The sequence below is a fragment of the Girardinichthys multiradiatus genome, chromosome 10 (genome assembly GCF_021462225.1).
Source record: "Girardinichthys multiradiatus isolate DD_20200921_A chromosome 10, DD_fGirMul_XY1, whole genome shotgun sequence".
Classification (NCBI taxonomy): Eukaryota; Metazoa; Chordata; class Actinopteri; order Cyprinodontiformes; family Goodeidae; genus Girardinichthys; species Girardinichthys multiradiatus.
Genome location: NC_061803.1, coordinates 11,607,482 through 11,629,359, shown reverse-complemented (window position 1 = coordinate 11,629,359; position 21,878 = coordinate 11,607,482). Strand labels below are relative to the sequence as shown.

The following is a 21,878-nucleotide window of genomic DNA, read 5'->3' as shown; positions in this document are numbered from 1 at the left end:
TTTTAAGGATAATTGGTCTTAAATATTAAGGTAATGTCATGGTAGGTGAGGTTGTTGTTGGACCAAAGTCCAAGAAAGAGCGAGGGAGCAGCATGGCAGATGAATACATTTAATAAATAAAAACTGGTAAATCTGGAGTGAAAACTGTGGAAGATGTTGAAACAGGTGGTGGTGGAAGAGGTGGCTGATGGAGGTGGCTCTTTGAAGAACCTCTGCCCATGATGCTCAAAAGTGCCCCTCTGCTTCCTCTTGAAACTCTTCACAACCCAGAGGGGGAAGGAGATGAAGTAATTCCTGCAGCTGGACGAAGTAGCACTCCACTGCCAGATGCTCCCAGGGCGTGTCTGACTGGGCCACCGCTGCGCAGTAACTTTTTACCAGGATTAAAAGTTCTAGTCCACTAAATATTGTCCTGCTTGTTCCTGATGACTGGTTTCTTCTGTCATGGTTGGTGAGGTTGTTGTTGGTGGACCAAACGGCAGGAAAGAGTGAGGAAGCATATGGAGCTAAATTGCTCCATAGAAGCAGCATGGCAGATTTTGACAGTAAAATTACATCTTAAAATAATAAAACAAAAAACAACACACAAGATGTACCTTTTATTAGTTTTATGCAGTGACCAGTTCCACATAGTTTAAACCTTTAAAGTAAAGCACCAATACTTTGGACAATACTGCTGTACAATATGTAAAATGTATATAATGTGTATGTGAGTTTTATTTTATTATCTGATGAATATATATCCTTTTCATATAGCTAATGCAAACATATTTGGGTATTTGTTGAGGTATATGTTACATATAAACCTGCACAACATGCAACTACAATAGTAATATATTCAACATTTGATGCAGACAGCAGGACTCTGTTATGAATAGGACAATAATCAATACCAAAAATGTATAATATGAATTTGGAAAAAAAAAAGTATTTACACTCCTATCACCTTTTAGTGTGTCCACCTTCTAAAACATCCCACAGTAGTTCTTGCTGTATGTTTTCAGTGGTTATCTTTAGGTTGCCACCGATTGCAGTTTTTTAGGTGATCACCGATCTTTAAAAAGCCTGACCTGCCGATTTTGAGCCCTAGTTGTCATGCAGGAGGATCAACTTCCATCCAAGGTTTCAAATCTTTACCAATCTTAAACAGGTTATCTTCCAGAATTGTCTTGTATTTAACTCCATTTATCTTGTATGAATGCAACAGCTACACATGGAAAGCTGAATAAATGCCACACTTTTCACATTTTTGCTTTCACATAAAAAAGAAATGTGGCGGTAATGTCAGAAAAGGTGAGAAGGTTTTAGAAGCATGAATGTTGTTGTAAGTCAATGCATTTTATGATATAGCTATTCATTTTATGAAGTCTTGGGTGCACTCTAAGATTCTGTTCAGAATGTAAAGGTTTCCACCAACAGTCAATATGCAATTATTAAGTAGGAAAGAAAAAATAATTAGATTGGCTACCTTGAAGGCAAAATCTGCCTTACTCTGTTTTTATAAAGTAGCAAACTGTAATGTTTACCTGCAAATTTCCCTCTCTATTCTAATACACATGAAATATTCAACACTGGGATGTATCATTGGATCACCATACTTTTAATTTGTAGTTTTTTTTTTCCAGAGTCTTCATTTCTTCAGGCACTAACCCACATAAATGTTTCGATTCACCATATTATGTGGCAAGAATACAATTTTTCTTTTTGCCCATTAAACCTTTTGGTGTGTTTTTTTTTATGTTACTAATAATAATTGTATCTGATGACATATTTGACTTGTAATTAATTTTTAAGTCCAAGTGAACCACCAGCTACATCACATGGATATGTTGTTTTCTCAGATCTCGATCAATAGAAACTTGGTAACTATTTAACATTTTTACTGTTAGTTTGGCTTACCCACTTTAAGAAGATGACAGATAAAAACACTAAGGCTCCTAGGACATACACAATGGAAAAAATCTTATCTATTTTTTTGGCAATGTCGGTCCAGTAACCAGACTTCTTCTCTTCTGACTTTTTGTCAAGGAACGTTTTTTTCATCTCTCCAAGCTCGTCTGAGACTTTTTCCACTGCCAGGAATAACTCAGTCAGTTGACTGCTGCTGCCCTGCAAGAGTCAGAGTCATAAGTTATAAACCAGATAATGGGCCATTGCGTTGTTTTTCCTGTTTCATCAGAAGAAAGTATTTTCTGGATTGCCTCTAATCAAAATGTCAAGAAATTTGGGTTAAGAACACAATTTAATATAAAAAACATATTTCTGTGAAGCTTGTTTTTTTGACAAGTTGAGGTATTGCCTAATGAAAAAAAATTGGTTGGGGTAGTATCCATGTATTGAAAAAAATGTTTTTGGTACTTTCAGTAATTGCATTACTATCCACAAATGTTTGCAGTTTTATACACATTATTAAATAGGTGAACTTTGATTTAGCAGTGTGTTATCATAGGTAGTTAAAATGGGTCTTCTACTGAAATCAATACAGATTTGCTAAAAGTTAATATTTAGATTGGTTTATCATTTCATAACTTATTCTTCAAATTAATGTTCATATTCAGGGTGGTAGAGGGGAACTGGAACCTCAACAAGCAAACGGAGGAGAAAAAAAAAATCTTCAGGCTATTAGAACATGATGGTTAGGTTCCAGAATTTCACAATTTCCTTATTGTTGCAAATATCAGCTCTTTAAAATTATTATTTTTAATATCCACAAATCAGTCTTAGTGTCATGTTTTGTGAGATTGAAACAAGAACAAAATGCAGACAGGCGTTTGGGAGCAACATGGTGCAATTTAATAATAAAGAATAAAAACTTGCAGTAACAAGAGGAACAGAACATAGAATTGGGCTGGATAAAACAGAAAGAACAAGCAGGGAAACTTAAATACTGAGAGAAGGGCAAGAATGACATATGGACAAGATGAGCATAATCAGTAGAAAATGTTGAACAGCTGTGGAGCAGAGCAAACAGGGAGCCTGTGGGAAGGAGACTAATTAACACAGATAACACAAGGAGTTGAACTTAAAAAAAGGAAAAGCCTAACACCATCATATGAGAATAAACAAAAATGTACAGAGAACAAAACACAAGCAAAAAAGAAATTTTAACACATGGAATAAAATAATATGGAAAGACCCGAATGACAATAATAAATAACAGGGAATAAATCAAGTATGGCAAGACCTTACTAACAATAATAAACCCAGAAATGATCAGAAAACAAACAAAACTGAAGCACAAACACCCGTGGATCATGACACTTAGTTGTTATCAAAACTCAATCAGTCTGATGTCTTATCAACAAAATAATAGCTTCTCAATTAGTGCATACCACAAACTGATTAAATAAAATAGCATTGGGACTAACATGAATTACTACTAGACAAATGATTTGTCATTTAAGCTACACAACACTATTTTATAATCGACAAAAATAATCTCATTAATGAAATAAAAGTTATGAATTGCCTTTTTGGAAGCTTTAACATTTAAAAACTCAAACAAATTTGGCGGAGGCGTCAGTCGTGCCTAATATTTACATATCTGAAGGGTTTCGCAAAGTCGCAATATGAATGGCTCACCAAACCCCCCCCAAATTTTTCAAAACAGCCTCCTCATTCACCTTACTTTGTCGTAGAAGTATGAATCTAAAGTTATATAAAGTTATCAAAATCTTGAGTTTTTGAGCATGTTGAAGGGGCAAGATCTCAAAGTTTGAGAAGACCGTCCGATTTAAATGAGGAAACTGCATGTGCTACTGGCTGGTGGCTACTGGCTGGAACAAGAGGAAAAGCAAACAAATGCTCTGCTGTGTTGCTGGAAATATGCAGGGATTGATCCAGTTGCTGATTTTTTCCTTCTGTTCCGTTCGGACCTTGCTTTCTGGACTGTTACACTTAGTTAACTTTTGTTGTCGTGACAAAATTATTTCTCCTATCTTGCTCAACGTAACTCACAACAAATTGCCAATTAATATTATCAATATAACAGACAAACATGTCTGTTAATTAATTTATTACAGGTTTGCCTCCTTTGATCTTTTAATTATTTTCAGAGACTCAACAGGTTTTTTTGTTTTTTTGAGAGTCTATGTTTGAAGAGTTTAGTAAAGGATAAACAGCCACAATATTTAAGCCTGAACGTAATATTAGCAGCATAAAAATAGTTAGTTGTAGGAGTTGGCAATCGATATAATATAGCTTTGCTAATTTTAAAACATAACGTCATAACTGTCCTGCAAAGAATTTAAATCAAACATTTATGTACATAAGAATAAATTATTTTCCAATGAATTTACTGAATTCATTTTATTTCTTTTGCCAATATTTTAACTATTTACGACGTGTTTGATTGTTCAAATTGTTTTTTGGTGACACAAAATAATTTTTTACTACATAAGCAAAAGCTGCCTTAAAATGATGATTTTTCACCTACTAAGAAGTGACTTTAGCATCTGGTTTGCAAATGAAGGATTTAATCTGCCTTATAATGTCTTTATTTCTTAATTATATTATCAACGTTGAAGCATAGAGGGTCTTTTGCATGATGTGCGATTACAGTTCACAGGCTGTGCGCGCTTGATCATTAATGTTCGTATTTGCCATGATCTTTGTGCGCGTTCAGCAGATGATCTCACTGACAGCAATGTTACACTGGAAGGATCAAGACGCAAGAAAAAAGTGTTTTAAAAGGTTTTTGTATCATGGCCTTTGTTTGTGATTGGCCCTAAGTGCGGTATGAATATCATTTGTAAAGTTATTGACTAGGTGTCGAAGTTCCAGTAGGGTTTGGTGACTATACATCAATGTAACACTAAAAAACAGCAGCAACAACACAAACAAACACAACAGAGGCCGAGACAGACGGCGAACCACACACACTGGCGCCATCTTGAAATTTTGGTGCGGTGAGGATGCCTGTTAAATAGGGATCAACAGGCATTTGTGATATGCATACACCCTTTCTATGGAGGAAATTTTAAAATGAGAAATTAGGAAAGGAAACAGATATACTTTCAATGTTAAAATCCACAAAGAATTCTGACAGCATTCCTAGAAATCTCTTCTGGAGAAGTGGCTCTTTTGTTGTCTGAGACGTGCCTGTTGCTTACAGGAAAGGCTTTATCTTACTGATAAGAATACATCACTCCCTCCTCGACTGTCTCTTTGGCTTAGGTTGTATTCACACTTCCCACTTTTGGTCCGCTTTAAACTGACCAGAGGTCGTTTCCCTCCTTGGTCCGGAATACATTCAAGAAAACCCTGGTCCGGACCAAACAAGCGGACCAAAGGACTTTCCTGGTGTGAATACACCCTTAGAGACACATCTGGACAAAAAGGACCGCACTGCTTCTTTCTGCTACAGAGATCACTTAAAGATAGGACCGTGTTCCTGTTCTGCTTTGGCTCTAGTATGGATGCCCAGAGGTTTTATTCTTTAGATTCAGAAACTGGTTGTCAATGCAAACAGAGCACGCACAAAAACATCAGTGAAGGCTTAAACCAGATGTGGTGACTGGAGTTTTACACTTGGACTCAAGTTTCTCTTGACTTGAGACTCATCAATTTTAAAAATTATTTGAACTGGCTCATAATACGTTTTTGTATGTAAAATCAAATAAAACAAGGCTAAGAGTAAATTGTTAATGTGTTAAAATTAGGTCTAAGAACAACCAGTAAAGAATTGAAATGTCTAAGCTAGCCATGCAATTTTATAGGCAGAATAGATGACAAAATTGTTTATTTCCATCATTAGAGAATTGACTTGAATTGATATGAAAGTCTTGAGACTTGATTTAGGCATGTGAACATCTGTTGCTTAAACACAAAATCTGAGAGGTGAAAGACAAAATGAAGTCTAGCAGATCATTACTCCAAATACACAAATTAATGTGGTGTATGATGCAAATTAATCATAACTGCAGTTCCAGACACTAGCCAGGCACTGGCGACTCTGATTGGTCTTGCTCGGATGTAAGCTCTGTTCTGAGGTTCTGGCTCATAACATTCTTCTGTAAAACGGACCCACGTAAGGGCAGCAGCCAACCAAGAACCAATCTTCAGGCAGCAGGAGAGTTTTGTGAGAGCATACCGCCAATAATATATAGGGAGTTTAAGATTGGCTTGGCAGAGTTCTCCTAATGCGATCGTGGAGAGTTTTATAGATGTGTGATTGCTTTAGAAGTATTTTCTTTTTCTATAAAAAAAACAGCTGAAAGCTGTTCTTCACATTCAAAGCATCTCACACATTTAATCATTTCAAAGAAAAAATTCAGTTTCACATTCGCAGTAGTTGACAGAAAACTATTCGTTGTCGAACCTTGCTATTATCAATTCAAAATTATTTGAATTGAAAGGAAAATAAATGGTTAATCTTGATAAACCCTTGTTAACCGCTCATGTAAGAGTCCAACACAACCGCAGATGATTTTCATTTAAACAGGATTGTATGTCAACATTTTGGTTGAATTTGACAAACTAAAGACATTTAGCTGGTCAGCTAAAGTGAAAAACATCTGATGAAAAAAAGGTCATAATCCACAGGTTGGTTTTACACAGTATATATTTTACTGAACTATATTTGAGATATTTGCTTGAATAGAAACCATTAAGCCATACATATGATTTGTTTTTTTCAACTTCCTTCTTTATAACTTCTGCATCTTATTTCTGTTAGAGTAGTAACATCTCACCATCCTATTATCAGAACCCCAACATGCTTTTAAACCAAATCAACCCATGAAAATATTACACTAACCTCATTGTATGTAGATGGTGTTTGATCGGTCATCTCATTGTAAGCGGAGGCAATGGGAGAGGCATTTTTAATTTCTAGAAGAAATTGGAAGACTTAGGTGAATGCAACTGCCTAATGGATCAATATGCAGTATGTTTTTAAAATCAATTTAAAAAGAAGTGTTTCAACACAAATTATGAGAAATTAAAATCAGATTGAGCTGTCTGCATGATTTTAATTTAACCTGTTAGATAGCAGTGAAAATTCATGGTATTTTTATAAAAATCTTGGTTCTTACTCAGCTTGCTATCATTCTCTGCCGTGTCTTCCTTTGATGGTGAGTCCAATTCAATCACACAATTCACCAAAATGGACTCCAAGAGGCTGAGCAACATCATAGCAAAAATCCCAATGCAGTAAATCACTAAGAGGAGCAGAAAGCATATTATTGTGTTAATGTCATAGTGTTAATTTGTATGGTCCATTCTAGATCAAATGCAGGTTGAATTTAAATCTCTAATTTTTAAGTGGACCTTTTGCCTTCAATTTCGAGTGTGATGGTTAAAATGTTAAATTCACAATGGCAAAGTAGTTTAGGAAGTAAAACACTGCAGAAAATTTCGACTCACTAGGAGCAACACAATGCAAGACCTGCCAACATCTGTATGGGAAACTGATGCTGTAAATGTTTTCATACAAATGTTTTCACGACCCTGAATGAAATGCCATCATTGGTTATGCTTCATTAAATGACGGTGGGCCTTTAATTGGCTCACTTTGGACAACTAAATAGGCAAACCAGTGGGAAAATAAGCATGTGCAGAGCTTGGCAAAACATTTTAATATTCTTTGAAAATTTTTTTCATTTTGTAGTTTTGTCATATCGACGGTGGTTTGTGTGCAGGCTGTTTGGAGGCTGTGTTTTTTGTGTTCTGTGTTCTTTCTGTGCAGGGTGTGACTGGCAGGTGCTGCTGCACAGGTGTTGCTCATCTGAGAGCAATCAGCTGGGCTACTTATGGAGTGGAAAACCAGAGGGAGGCATCTGCTCGTTTTCTCACTTGTCATGGTAACAGCTAGACCTCTGCTTCTCTGCAGTCCTGCATTGAAGCAGTTTCTCTGATCTCCTTGTTTTTCACCCCCTGTCTTGCAAATCACCCTTCGCTGAAGGAAGTCGTGGAACCTTTCTGGGCTCCGTTTTCACTCGTGTCATGTTCAGAGGAGTTTGGGAACTCCAGCCTCGACACCTCAGCCCTGAGCCTCCTCTCTGCTTCAAACTCCAAGCCCAGCTACTCAGGAGCCACCTGAGAGCCACCCATCAACCTGCCTGTCCACCCTCGAACTTTAAAACTCTCCAACCATAGTGGAGTTTCCTAGAAGAGAAGAAACTAAGCACTTCATCCTCCGAAAACTGTTCACAGCCTGTCAGCCTCAAGCCACAATGGAGAAGGACTTATTTCCCCCCGGACTTGCCAAGAACCCAACCCCTATAAGTCAGCATCTAAAGAAGACATTCACATTGTCTCCATTTCTACCCAGAGTGTTTACCAGCTTCTGTCTTTCTCCTTCAGAGAGACCCCGCCTTCGTCCGCTCCAGGCCTGGTTCCAGTCCAACCTTTATCCGTGTTTCTAAATAAACTGTTAAAACATTGTCTTTGTCCTTGTGGTTCTGTATCTTGGGGTCTAGGGAAACCCCATTATGACAAGTTTATAAACATATTTGTGTTTTGCTGTGATTTTATTTGATAGACCTACACAGAAGGGTACATATTTGAGAAGAAAAGTTATACAGTTTTCTGAATCTGAAAAGGTTTGTGTGCAGTGATTATAAATCCCTTTTTACTGTAATGCCTAAATAAAACGTAGCTATCAGTCATGTCATCAGAAAGAAACATGCGGAAGAAGCTCACTGTTGAGAAAAGCTATAAAAAGTCTCATAAGCCACCATGTGAAGAAAGGTGCTCTGTTTAGATGAGACCAAAATTGAACTTTTTGGCCTGTAAGCAAATTGCTATGTGTGCCGGGAAACCAACACTGGATGTGGTGTGGGCAGTTTCATGCTGTGTGATGCTTTTCGTCAGTAGGGAGAGAAAAGCTGGTCAGAGCTGATAGAAAGATAGAGGGCACAGGGCAATCCGGAAAGAAACTTATTAGAGGTTGAAACAACTGGGGAGGAGGTTCAACTTCCAGCAGACCTTGCCAAAATCTAGAACTAGTAAAAATTTATGTTCACAGATGCTCTCCTTCCAATCTGATTTAAGTTGACCTAAGACTGGGTAAATGTTTTGCCAAGACTAGCAGCTGTAATTGCAGCAATAGTTGGTTCTACAAATTATTCACTTAGGGGGGTTGAACACATGTGCATGTGTACAAAATGTTAAAACACATAACCCCTGAAATCTTTTTACCTATAAGTGGAATCCTGCTTGAGGTAAAAGGTAAAATCTCATTGAGAATAAGCTGCATCACTGTTACGGCAAGTAGCACCGTGATCTTGAAACTAATCTTGTTCCCACTGTTGGACATCAGGAGGGAGGCAAAGTCCAGGCACAAGAAGAAGAGGACAGGCAGCAGAAAGTTGACAATATAAAGTGCAGACTTCCTCTCCATGGTTATCTGTAAAAAGGTGTGTGACCCAGTTAAAATTCCTTTCTTCTTTATGATTGCTATAAAAATGACTCACATTTAGTTACCAGGTATGTAGCTAAAATCAGACTTTCAACTATCCCTACTCAAAAACAGAACATTTTCTTCTGAGCTTTATTTTTAAGCACTTAAAGTAAATGTACATGTAACTGCATTTGGATGAGGGCATATCTATGCAGCAAACACAGGCAAGTGTGCACCTTTTGTCACTGAGCTCATGTTAATTTGCACATTGCACACATTCAGTATGAAATGTGCACGGCTTTTCAGTTCCATATGCCTGTTCTCAGTATCTATGGTAATATCCTCCATTGAGGATCTTTTTGTGAACCTAACAACAGCAGAAAAAGAAGAATTTGCATCAGCAGTACCTCAACAGAGTTTTTTGCTAACTGAAAATAACATTTCAGAAGAATCTGATTTCTGTCTTTGCAGGGACACACAAGCTGACTGCTCTCGAATCATCATTCAGTCTGGTATGCAGAAAATACAGCATGCCTTGGCTAATCACAGAGTAAGTAAAATAGAAAACGTTTCCTTTTGTGACCTGTCTGTCACAATACTTACAGTGTAGACAATGACAGTTTGATTGTTGTCAAAATAATCCCCAGTAGTATTTATGGCTGTGATATGTAGAAGTTTCCACTCGTACTGCCACCGGATCGTATCCAAAGACTTTTTTGTGATTTCTGTACTGTTGCCATTAGCGTGAATGTATAATTGTCCATCTGAGATAGAAAAAATAAACAACAGTGGATTGATTCAGTAATAAAGAATATAAGAATATAAGAATACACTGGTGGAGACCTCAGCGGCCCGATCCCCGGATGCTTAGGCTGGCTCTAGGGACGTGGAATGTCACCTCGCTGGGGGGGAAGGAGCCTGAGCTTGTGCGGGAAGTCGAGAGATATCGACTAGAAATAGTCGGGCTTGCCTCCACGCACAGCGTGGGCTCTGGAACCCATCTCCTTGAGAGGGGTTGGACTCTGTTCTACTCTGGAGTGGCCCACGGGGAGAGGCGGCGGGCTGGTGTGGGTTTGCTTGTTGCCCCCCAGCTCAGCCGTCTCGTGTTGGGGTTTACCCCAGTGGATGAGAATGTCGTATCCCTGCGCCTTCGGGTTGGGGAGAGGTCTCTGACTATCATTTCAGCCTACGGGCCGAGTGGCAGTGCGGAGTACCCGGCCTTCTTGGCATCTCTGTCGGGGGTGCTGGATAGTGCCCCTCCCGGGGACTCCATTATTCTGCTGGGGGACTTCAACGCCCACGTGGGGAACGACAGTGACACCTGGAGAGGCGTGATCGGGAGGAATGGCCTCCCCGCTTTGAATCCGAGTGGTGTTTTGTTATTGGACTTCTGTGCTAGTCACAGTTTGTCCATAACGAATACCATGTTCAAACATAAGGGTGTCCATCAGTGGACTTGGCACCAGGACACCCTAGGCAGGAGGTCGATGATCGACTTTGTTGTCGTATCATCAGATCTTCGGCCGCATGTTTTGGACACTCGGGTGAAGAGAGGGGCTGAGCTGTCCACTGATCATCACCTGGTGGTGAGTTGGATCCGCTGGAGGAGGAGAAAGCCAGTCAGACTTGGCAGGCCCAAGCGCATAGTGAGAGTCTGCTGGGAACGTCTGGCGGAGCCCTCGGCCAGGGATGTATTCAACTCCCACCTCCGGGAGAGCTTCGACCAGATCCCGGGGGATGTTGGAGACATAGAGTCCGAGTGGACCATGTTCTCCGCATCTATTGTCGATGCTGCTGCCCGTAGCTGTGGCCGTAAGGTCTGCGGTGCCTGTCGCGGCGGCAATCCCAGAACCCGGTGGTGGACACCGGCAGTAAGGGATGCTGTTAAGCTGAAGAAGGACTCCTATCGGCTGTGGTTGGCTTGTGGGACTCCTGAGGCGTCTGACGGGTACCGTGAGGCCAAGCGTGCTGCGGCCCGGGCTGTGGCAGAGGCAAAAACACGGGCCTGGGAGGAGTTCGGTGAGGCCATGGAGAAGGACTACCGGTTGGCCTCGAAGCTATTCTGGCAAACCGTCCGTCGCCTCAGGAGGGGAAAGCAGTGCTTTGCCAACACTGTTTATAGTGGGGGCGGGAGACTGCTGACCTCGACTGAGGACATTATTGGGCGGTGGAAGGAGTACTTCGAGGATCTCCTCAATCCTGCCATCACACTCCTCAGCCTCCCTGGTAAGGCCTACGCCAGGGTATTGGAGAGGAGAGTCCGACCGATAGTCGAACCTCGGCTTCAGGAGGAGCAGTGTGGTTTTCGTCCCGGCCGTGGAACACTGGACCAGCTCTATACCCTCTACAGGGTGCTCGAGGGTTCATGGGAGTTTGCCCAACCGGTTCACATGTGTTTTGTGGACCTGGAGAAGGCATTCGACTGTGTCCCTCGTGATGCCCTGTGGGGGGTGCTCCAGGAGTATGGAATCGGGGGCCCTTTACTAGGGGCCATCCGGTCCCTGTACGAGCGGAGCAGGAGTTTGGTCCGCATTGCCGGCACTAAGTCGGACCTGTTCCCAGTGCATGTTGGACTCCGGCAGGGCTGCCCTTTGTCACCGGTCCTGTTCATAACTTTTATGGACAGGATTTCTAGACGCAGCCAAGGGCCGGAGGGGGTCGGGTTTGGGGACCAGTGGATTTTGTCTCTTCTTTTTTCAGATGACGTGGTTCTGCTGGCCCCCTCTAGCCAAGACCTACAGCATGCGCTGTGGCGGTTCGCAGCCGAGTGTGAAGCGGCTGGGATGAGGATCAGCTCCTCCAAGTCCGAGGCCATGGTACTCGAACGGAAAAGGGTGGCTTGTCCTCTTCAGGTTGGAGGGGAGTTCCTGCCTCAAGTGGAGGAGTTTAAGTATCTCGGGGTCTTGTTCACGAGTGAGGGAAGAATGGAGCGGGAGATCGACAGACGGATCGGTGCGGCTGCCACAGTAATGGGGGCGCTGTGCCGGTCCGTTGTGGTGAAGAGAGAGCTGAGCCGAAAAGCAAAGCTCTCAATTTACTGGTCGGTGTACGTTCCTACCCTCACTTATGGCCATGAACTTTGGGTCATGACCGAAAGAACAAGATCCCGGATACAAGCGGCTGAAATGAGCTTCCTCCGTAGGGTGGCCGGGCACTCCCTTAGAGATAGGGTGAGGAGCTCGACCATCCGGGAGGGGCTCGGAGTAGAGCCGCTGCTCCTCCACATCGAGAGGAGCCAGTTGAGGTGGCTCGGGCATCTATACCGGATGCCTCCTGGACGCCTTCCTTGGGAGGTGTTCCAGGCACGTCCCACCGGGAGGAGGCCCAGGGGACGGCCCAGGACATGCTGGAGGGACTATGTCTCTCGGCTGGCCTGGGAACGCCTTGGGCTCCCCCTGGAGGAACTGGAGGAGGTGTCTGGAGAGAGGGACGTCTGGGCGTCTCTGTTGAGTCTGCTGCCCCCGCGACCCGGTCCCGGATAAAGCGGAAGACGACGAGTACGAGTACGAGTACGAGTACTGTCAAATTTCAACAGCACCCATTTGGAAAACTAGTTGCTACAGAACAACATGCAGAGTGGTTAATGGGCCAGATTATAATCCAGTAAAGAATAGTCAGTAATTTTCAAAGCATACGCAAACAAGGCTTACCAGTGTACAAGATAGACTTAAAGGAGAGATTGCATCTCTGAATGTCAAAGGGGAAATAAAAAATGTGCATCTTGCAGGTGCTCATCACTATCTTGTCATCCCTGTATTTCACCGAACCATTATGAAAAACTGAGAGAAAAGGGCTTGGTGGGGCTTTATCCTTTTCTGTCCTGTAAGTGAAAAAAAAGGTCTTAGCTCTATTATTACACTTCAAGATAAGTTCAGTTCTTCATTGTCCCACAAAGGGAACTTTAGGGCACATCAGCAGTCAAAGCATATTAAACATGACAACACAATCTCCCTACCTATTCAAACATATCAAACTATTTATTCAATTAACTTTTTCATATGATACAATAAGTTGACCTTTAAACATTTTAATGTAAATTAGATTTGTGTCATGCTGAAGTTTAACAATGAAGTTTAAATTGAAGTAAAATAGAGCATGAATGTACTAGAAAAAACTAAATCAAAAGCAAATTATGAAATTCTCTCAATGGTCTATTTTAGGCTAATCCTTGGTTTTCATTAGGAGAATTATGGAAAGACCATAGATCCCTCTTTTCCACCAAAGTGATTGAGAGCTGGTTCTGGAAAGGGCCATAAGGCCTAAGAGGACAAAGAATGCCAACAACATGCAAAGGATGAGCAGCACAGATTTGCATGTGAATCGAACCCAGGAGCTTAAAAACATGGCTACTCCCTACCACGAACACAGAACAGGAGAAGGCCTCTGGAAGAGCCTGAAATGTCTTCAAGAATTACAAGAGGACCAGCTTTTGATTCAGTTTTTTTGACTACCATGACCTGGATGACTCAGAATCTACACCAACAACATGAATATAATTAAAAACATTCAGGACAGTTATGGAGTTAAATTTCAAACAGTTGATAAAGACAATTTGCCCTACTCCTATCCACCTTAACTGGCCTGATCATACATTATGTGGTTGCTGAAATTTATAATGGAAAAGAAAAACAATGTTGGAAATGTGAAGTTTTAAAGCTTTGAGGACTGAGGATTTATTTATTTCATTTTTGTTCTATGGCTGGTGAGAACATACTGCTTTGTCACAGTTTATGATGCCTTACTATAAAATGTTTTAAACACTAAATAGGCAGATTTACATTTCTTTAATAGTGATGTCAGGCATCCATAAAGCTTCACGGGGAACTTCTACTTCATTAATTCCACAAAAGTCATTTTCATTCCATTTAATGTATTCATTGTTCCAGTCCTTAAGAAGAAAAAGCAAAATGGAGTCAGTGATGGAAAGAAAAATTCTAAATTTCCAATCAAGTCTTAGTTATTTTTTCATCTGTTCTCTTATAAATGTTACACTTTCCAGAGAAAACTCACCATGAACAGCCAAAGATATAATATGAAGGTTTGGTCTTCTTCTCTCTACATAAAGAAAAACAAGATGTATGGAAATCTTTCTGGTGGTTAGATATGGTGTAATAAATCTTTTGCAGGATATTACAAGGGAAAAAAAGTTTAGATTTTCCATACCAGGTCTGATATTACATTCTTAAATGTGTACACACCAAAACCACTATTAGGTACGGCGGCCGACAGGTGCAAACAGGCAGCAAACGGCTAAACGTGCCACAAATGGTGAAATGCGCTGCAAGCACATGAATGGTGCAAACTCCAAAATACACAAAAAACAAATGCAGCAGAAAAATACAGCAAAACAAAAATACCACCTTACAATTATGATATATAGTAATAAGACAAATAGATCTAAACCAAATAGTCTGAGTTTAACAAACTAAAAGAGCTCAAATAAAAATAAAACAATGACAATTTAAAATCAAAATGAGATCAACTTACCACATCTAGAATAGTATAGATCCTCATTTCAATGTGAACTTGAGTCACACTTTTAGAATTTTTAACAGGTCTGGTCATGGTATACATGTCATTGCTCTTGGTCAGGTTCAGGTGCTGTAGAACGTCCCAGTAACTGCAGATATCTTCTGCAAAAACAGAAAGCTCAGTCTTGTTCTGCCCTGAATTTTACAAGCAAAGACAAGAGTTTTTGTTCAAGGAAAAATTGTATTATACCAACGTTTGGTTAGTCATGGCTGTTGGTCAAATACATAAAATAAAGAAATCAAAGGGGAGTTTTAAAATAAAGATAAAGTTGTTCCATTTAAGATCATAGTTAGGATTATCCACTTAACATTTAAAAAATGCATTGTATGATATTTCACCTGTGTTGATGCAATTCTAGACACATTTCAAGAGCACTGAAATCATATTATGCTCAGATTTTGCCTGAAAATTGAAGTTTTTCTCTTGTGGAGACAAACTAAACCTTATCCCTTATATCAAAGAAGCATCTGGTTGTCAATGCAAATCCCATACAGCTTGAATGTTTACCGACACTTTAGATTCAATTCTGTGCTGTTTCAACAAGATCTATAGGTCTAAATCATGGCTTTGAATAAACGACTAAATGAGGTAGTATCAGTGAAAGTAAACACAAAGCATTCAAAATCACAGATTAACCTACAGAGATGAGGGCAATGCAAAGAAGGCTTCCAATCTTTGGTCCTAATCAGATTGTAGGAAAACAATTCAGTATTTTACTAACATTGTGTCACTGTGGGAAAAAACTGCATCTTAGACTAGTAGATTTAGTCTTAGTCCATATTTCAAAGAAATCAGCACCTGTTTGTTTGCTATTGTTCATCATAATAATATGGGGATTGTTTGTTAAGTTATTGCTGTTTTTGAAAATGTGAGCCACCAACACAATATTCTTCCTGTCATAAAGACTGATCTATGGGCTTCTGTTAGTAAGGACAAAAATGCTTTGAAAACACAGTTATCTAGTAACATCTCATTCAGTATTTACAATTAAGTGATCAGATATATGTATTTCTTCTTATCAATGTTGGCAGAAGTCTGGTTGGTTGTCTGGTTGTAATCATCTGATAGCTTATAACTTGTGGTATTCCCATCTGTCATGGAAATGAATATGAAATTATGTTATTAGACATTTCATATCTCACTTGTTTATGATTAAGTGGTGCAGGAATTTATTAATCTGTGATCAGATATTGGGAAGTGGAAGGTTACCAGGGTTGCAACCCCTTTTTATGTTGACTGGAGGTTGTAGCAAATTAACCAAAATTTCGCTTTCATACAGAAATAAAACAGATGCAAAGAATGTTGCAGTAAAACTAGTTGTAATATGTTGATGAAGATAGACAACCAGTAGATAGACATTTCATACCTGGCGAATTTGCGTAGCTCTGACTGGATGTCCACTGCTTGTCAAGATTATCTTGTAACTCCACACTAAAGGTTATTCCACCTGACAGCAGAGAACATAATTTTTGTCTTGTGTATTTTTATGAATGCATATTCATATACCCACACCTAAACTACATATACAGTATGTCAAATATTTTAAAGCTTGATGCAGTGTGGCAAGGAATCAATCCCTGACTAACTACAGAAGCAACCTGCCAGCAGCAGTCACAGATGTCTCACTAGCTGAGGAACAATATCAATTCTTTGCCCAGTTTGAGGAAACCGGACCTTCAACACCCCAATGATAATCCTTCAGCCCTCTCCCTCTTAACCTTATAGTCCATCAGGTGAGGCGTGCTCAACCCAAAGAAAGCTGGTGGACCAGACAGGACCCTGGGGAAGTGCTTTGTGCCTGTGCTGATCAGCTGGCAGGAATCCTTTGCTATAACCACTGTTTCATTCAGTTAACAAATATGCACTCATTGTTTTCTTGTATATACAGTTTGCTTTGTGTATATTCCTATTTTTATAAACATATTAATGTCTTATTTTACTAGTTACATTTATAATATTAGTGTTCCTCCAATTATATTTAAATTTCTGTTCTTAGTTTATATTACTGCTATTTTCACTATTTTCAAGGCGAAGGAAATACTTTTGCAAGATATGGCATATTCTAAAACCGGATATAGAATGGGAACATTACTGATGCAATGAGTTAAACCAGGTAAATAAAGAAATAAATCCCTCCTTGTAACTCAAATAAGATTTCAAAAATTCCAAAATTAAGTAATGAATTCTTGTAATGTGGCTTCAACTGGCTGGAAAATAAGTTACAAAATCATCCAATGTGCTATGGTAAATTACAAAAAGCAGAGTATCCAGTTGCACTGGAGCAAATTTTATCGAGGTTCAACACCACAACTCACACAGACTGAACGAATTTCTTTCCATGAGCTAAACATGCCTTTGGCTGTGGCTGTGAAAATGTGTCGTTCTAAGACGTAAAAAAACAACAGCAACATTTAAAAAGAATACAAATAAAGTTCTCAATAGCTCTGGGGCCTAGCTATTCCCAAATGGGGTATAATTTTGGGGAAAGTTTTTTATGTGTGAAGTTAGGCCTCCTAAATTTCTCCTAAAACCCCTTAATTTCTGTGCAACAGATGAAGTCTTAATCTTTGAAGCAAAATCATTTAAAACACAGTGCCACAAGTACAGACCTGATAAAAGTCTCCCTTTTACAGAATAAAGATAAGTAAAATATGGTCTGCATTATTGACAATTACATGAGTCTACTAAAACAAAAATCGCCTTAGCTTACCTGCAAGAAAGAGCAGAAAACAGATGAATGCAAGAGCCATGGCTCTGATCTGGGAGAACAGTTTTCTCTTCTCTAAACTGTTTGAAGCCTGTTGTGGTCATATCACTGCCATGGGAGGTCATTCCCCTCAGCACTTAGATCTAGTCAGGTTACCATCATTGCTTTCACATTAAAAGTATTCACTTGAAATTTTCATTGTGGTCTGGAAATGTAGCACTTTGCGAAGAGCAAAGATAAACAGATGTACAGTACAGACCAAAAGTTTGGACACATTTTCTCATTCAAAGAGTTTTCTTTATTTTCATGACTATGAATATTGTAGATTCACACTGAAGGCATCAAAACTATGAATTAACACTTGTGTAATTACATACTGAACAAAAAAGTGTGAAACAACTGAAAATATGTCTTATATTCTAGGTTCTTCAAAGTAGCCACCTTTTGCTTTGATTACTGCTCTGCACACTCTTGGCATTCTGTTGATGAGCTTCAAGATGTAGTCACCTGAAATGGTTTTCCAAAAGTCTTGAAGGAGTTTCCAGAGATGCTTAGCACTTTTTGGCCCTTTTGTCTTCACTCTGCTGTCCAGCTCACCCCAAGCCATCTCGATTGGGTTCAGGTCCGGTGACTGTGGAGACCAGGTCATCTGGCGCAGCACCCATCACTCTCTTACTCGTACTTGTACTCGTCGTCTTCCGCTTATCCGGGACCGGGTCGCGGGGGCAGCAGACTCAACAGAGACGCCCAGACATCCCTCTCTCCAGACACCTCCTCCAGTTCCTCCAGGGGGAGCCCAAGGCGTTCCCAGGCCAGCCGAGAGACATAGTCCCTCCAGCGTGTCCTGGGCCGTCCCCTGGGCCTCCTCCCGGTGGGACGTGCCTGGAACACCTCCCGAAGAAGGCGTCCAGGAGGCATCCGGTATAGATGCCCGAGCCACCTCAACTGGCTCCTCTCGATGTGGAGGAGCAGCGGCTCTACTCCGAGCCCCTCCCGGATGGCCGAGCTCCTCACCCTATCTCTAAGGGAGTGCCCGGCCACCCTACGGAGGAAGCTCATTTCAGCCGCTTGTATCCGGGATCTCGTTCTTTCGGTCATGACCCAACGTTCATGGCCATAGGTGAGGGTAGGAACGTAGACGACCAGTAAATTGAGAGCTTTGCTTTTCGGCTCAGCTCTCTCTTCACCACAACGGACCGGCACAGCGCCCCCATTACTGTGGCAGCTGCAGCGATCCGTCTGTCGATCTCCCGCTCCATTCTTCCCTCACTCGTGAACAAGACCCCGAGATACTTAAACTCCTCCACTTGAGGCAGGAACTCCCCTCCAACCTGAAGAGGACAAGCCACCTTTTTCCGGTCGAGTACCATGGCCTCGGACTTAGAGGAGCTGATCCTCATCCCAGCCGCTTCACACTCGGCTGCGAACCGCCACAGCGCATGCTGTAGGTCTTGGCTAGAGGGGGCCAGCAGGACCACGTCATCTGCAAAAAGAAGAGACGAAATCCACTGGTCCCCAAACCCGACCCCCTCCGGCCCTTGGCTGCGTCTAGAAATCCTGTCCATAAAAGTTATGAACAGGACCGGTGACAAAGGGCAGCCCTGCCGGAGTCCAACAGGAACAGGTCCGACTTAGTGCCGGCAATGCGGACCAAACTCCTGCTCCGCTCGTACAGGGACCGGATGGCCCCTAGATGGCCCCTCCATACTCCTGGAGCACCCCCCAGAGGGCATCATGAGGGACACAGTCGAATGCCTTCTCCAGGTCCACAAAACACATGTGAACCGGTTGGGCAAACTCCCCTGAACCCTCGAGCACCCTGTAGAGAGTATAGAGCTGGTCCAGTGTTCCACGGCCGGGACAAAAACCACACTGCTCCTCCTGAAGCCGAGGTTCGACTATCGGTCGGACTCTCCTCTCCAATACCCTGGCGTAGGCCTTACCAGGGAGGCTGAGGAGTGTGATCCCCCTGTAGTTGGAACACACTCTCCGGTCACCCTTCTTATGAAGGGGGACCACCACCCCAGTCTGCCAGTCCAGAGGCACTGTCCCCGACCGCCACGCAATGTTGAAGAGATGTGTCAACCATGACAGCCCTACAACATCCAGAGACTTGAGGTACTCAGGGCGGATCTCATCCACCCCCGAAGCCCTGCCATTGCGCAGCTTTTTAACCACCTCGGTGACTTCAGCCTGGGTGATGAAAGAGTCCAACCCCGAGTCCCCAGCCTCTGTTTCCACCACGGAATGCGTGATGGCAGGATTGAGGAGATCCTCGAAGTACTCCTTCCACCGCCCGATAATGTCCTCAGTCGAGGTCAGCAGTCTCCCGCCCCCACTATAAACAGTGTTGGCGAAGCACTGCTTCCCCCTCCTGAGGCGACGGACGGTCTCTTCTGCTTGTTGCCTGTCCTCAGCAGTGGTTTCCTAGCAGCTATTTTACCATGAAGGCCTGATTCACACAGTCTTCTCTTAACAGTTGTTCTAGAGATGTGTCTGCTGCTAGAACTCTGTGTGGCATTGACCTGTTCTCTAATCTGAGCTGCAGTTAATCTGCGATTTCTGAGGCTGGTGACTCGGATGAACTTATTGTCCACAGCAGAGGTGACTCTTGGTCTTTCTTTCCTGGGGAGAGACTAAAATACACCCTTCAATCAAACTTTTTGACAGGTGACCTTTGCCCTTAAGGGGGGTCATGGCACCATGGGGGCGGGGAGGTCATGGGTCAACAGGGGGTGTAACCGTGGATGCTGATTTGTTGTTGTCATTAGGGGCGATACCTTAAATGAGCCAATAATAATACAGGGGTGTGTTTAAGGGTGTTACGGTGAAGGGCTTAAATGAGCCAATTAAAACACAGGGTTGTGTTTAAGGGTGTTACGGGGAAGGCATTAAATGAGCCAATTAAAAATAGAGGGGTGTGTTTGTAAGCCTCGTTAAACCTTGAATAACCCAATGAAAACAATGGGGCGTGCTTTAGTGTTTACTTTAAATACAGGGATCAAACTCTGCACTTTACATGCAGCATTTGTTGGAAAAGAACACCCGTTCAGCAATGGCTAGAGTTAAGAGAGTTTATCGCCAAGCGGAGGAGAAACGCAACGTGTGCCAAGATGATGATGAACAAGCAACTGCATCATCTATATCATCTACTTCCTCATCTGAGATACCTATCGGAATTCCAGTCATAACATACTCTACCGATGATGAGGATCCAACATCAACTTCAACAACCACGGTTGAAAATCAGACCTCGGGTCGGCCAAGAGGTATGTCAGTTCTGTGCGAAACCCCAGTGACCGTCTACCAGTATTCATCCTGTGAATTGAATGCTCCTAAGAAATCAACATACTACATCTGCAGGCCAGGTATTTAATGATCCATTAAATACCTCGTCTTGATCCAATTGATACAGGCAAAGCTCCTATTTCATACATGAAAATATAACTCCATCTACCAATCAGGCCATATCAGGCTCCAAAGACCATTCTTTCTGCAGAGTGTTGAACGGGGGTCTTTGTACCCTGCTCTGTGTACTCTCACCCACAGCGACTGGGCTGTGTTAAGGCATGCAATCCCGCACCTTAATGATAGCCCTGAAACAGTCTCAATGCAGGAGAGGGAGGAAGAAGAAAATGAACTGTCTCTTCAACTTGCAAAACGGGCGAGAATGTTTCATATGCCATCCGATGTTGAAATAGCTGAGAGAGAACCTCTCTTTAGTGCAGTGTGGGGGTCAAAAACCACAGCAAATGGTCGCTGGTCTTTTCGGGCAAGCAGACGCAAGAACAACCGGACGAACCCCTCAGATCTGTTTGTGTTGGAGGCTTTCAATCAGGACTGCAGCATATTCAAGACAATGCTGGCTCTGCCATTTGAAGCTTGGGCAGACAAGATGAGCGAAATTGGACAGCGTCTTTCCGACCTTTTCCACAACTCACGCAGTTGGATCGATGTCATGTCAGTGAAAAAAACGCTGACGTTTCCTGTTTTACATCTAGAACAAACCCTCTTCTGAGGACACGCCCCCCTTCCTATGATATATATTATGGGGGGATAACAGCAAGCTCACAGACACTGAGAACCGAATCCTGAGAACGAGTGAGCCAACACCATACAGGGATCTCTACAACCACCGAGCAGAGATCCACTTCTCTCCTGAGCATGATGAAAGCTTCAACATTGGACCATATCATCCCCCTTCCCCGGACCTCTTCTCACCATCCACCTCAACGTCCTCATTCTCAGAGACCCACTTCAGTCCTGCATCACCTACAGGATACAACATGAAAATGT

At 41.9% G+C, this 21,878-nt stretch overlaps 1 pseudogene; it reads right to left on the bottom strand.

The window, feature by feature from the left end:
• Positions 1–1,357: 1,357 nt before the first annotated feature.
• LOC124874756 lies at positions 1,358–17,645 on the bottom strand (annotated as a pseudogene).
• Between the last annotated feature and the right edge of the window lie 4,233 nt (positions 17,646–21,878).